This window comes from Onychostoma macrolepis, chromosome 04 (genome assembly GCF_012432095.1).
Source record: "Onychostoma macrolepis isolate SWU-2019 chromosome 04, ASM1243209v1, whole genome shotgun sequence".
Taxonomy (NCBI): Eukaryota; Metazoa; Chordata; class Actinopteri; order Cypriniformes; family Cyprinidae; genus Onychostoma; species Onychostoma macrolepis.
In genome coordinates this window covers 19,259,588-19,261,293 of record NC_081158.1, presented here as the reverse complement: position 1 = coordinate 19,261,293, position 1,706 = coordinate 19,259,588, and the positions used below count along the sequence as shown (strand labels likewise).

At 29.4% G+C, this 1,706-nt stretch overlaps 1 long non-coding RNA gene across 1 annotated transcript; it reads right to left on the bottom strand.

Moving 5' to 3' along the window:
* Positions 1 to 673: 673 nt before the first annotated feature.
* On the bottom strand, positions 674 to 1,238 carry LOC131538633 (uncharacterized). The gene is made up of 3 exons (XR_009270622.1): positions 1,173 to 1,238; positions 899 to 1,050; positions 674 to 726 (listed from the first exon to the last, which is right to left on the bottom strand). It is a non-coding gene; the product is annotated as an uncharacterized LOC131538633 (long non-coding RNA).
* Positions 1,239 to 1,706: the final 468 nt, after the last annotated feature.

Here is a 1,706-nt window from a genome sequence, read left to right as displayed (position 1 = left end):
TTGCCAATAAAATCCTGTAAATATATTTTACAGTAATATTTTGTAATCTCACTAAAGTACAGTATTTACCTGGCAACAAAGGTTGCCAATAAAATCCTGTAAATACCCCTAAATCCAAGATGATGTAATAATTTAACAATGAAAATGCTGCAAAGAATAATTTTAACAGTAAACTGTAAAATACTGATTTAAATGAATTATCATGAGAACTATTTTAATACATTTACAAATGAATAAAAACCAAGTCAAAGATGTTGCAAATAAACATTTATTAAAACTGGCAGAAAGACATTGCAAGGCTTTTACTGGTAAAAATAAAAAATGTCAGTCTTTCAACAGTTAAAATCATAAAAATAACATAGCATCACAAAATAACTACAAATAACTGTTATATCACAAAAAGTAAGCCATATTCTGAGTAGAACATTTACTTTCTATAAAAAAAATTAAGGTCAATCAACAGAATTTGTATAATTTTGGTTAAAGGATTAAAATAAAATGCTGGAATCAACATTATAACACAAATTCTGTAATTTGAGCTTATGTTATATTAAATTTAGAATATTCCTGCAAAAGACAATTCAATAAATACATACTGAAAGTCCATCAACTTTCTGAGATGAGCACACACATGAGGGTTGTCCCTCTTCTCTGAGACCTTTCCACTTGTTTTGCCTCTGTATATCCGTCTTGTATCCAGTGAGTGTTGTGATTCCAACAAAACATCTGCACATAAAAACAAGCAGAAGCTTTAGAATAAAGTTCAGTATTGAATGAAACTAGCTCAATAAAATAAATGTAAAAATGCCACTTATACAATACAATCAGCATTTACCACTACTTAAACTAAATAAGTAGCCTTTTTCACAAATGAAATTACTCAAGTAAAACACGTTACCTTTGAAATTAATTCAAGTGTGCAAAAGATGCCTGCTCCAGGGACGCCAGACTGAAGTTGTAATAAGACTGAAAATCCAGCCGCAAAGTTGAGGTATGAATTCACAACCATGTGACCCTCGAATAGGCCTAGTCAAAAGCCACTGGGTGCACCTGAAATGAATAAATAGAAGCAATAATGTAACTTACAATACAGTATTTCAATATAAAATGTAATCTAAAATACAAGTTTATCAAATGATTTACAACAGAATTAATAAGAATTAATACATTACCTAATATAATCAGCTTCAGAGAGTCTTGAAGCATCAAACATTTCTCCACATCAGCTTCTATTCTTTGCACCTACAAGAAATAATGAAAATTATCTTGTGATTTAAAAAAAAATGCATTTACATAAATGAGACCAAAATGAACACCCAAAAGGCATATATTTTAAAATAAACTTTTACATTTGATTAATAAATTCAATTATACCAATACATTGTAGAACTGTACCACCAATCAAATTAAATCATTTATAATGCAAAATTACAACTGTGTTATGACATTAATGTTTTACATTAATTTTTGAAATTACAAATAAGAAACGTTGTAAAAATGCAATGATGCTTTTTAAACGTGAAAGGTTATTTGTTTTGATGTTGAATGTAACATTAGCAAAATCAGAATCAGTCTTGCGTTTCGATGCTTCCCTAGTTATTTTTTTTTCACTCAAGTTTTAATCATGCTAACTTGTCCAATCGGGCATGCAAAGATTGTAAAAATTGCCCCGGACAAGCTTTAATGTCGAGTACAACTACAGTGGC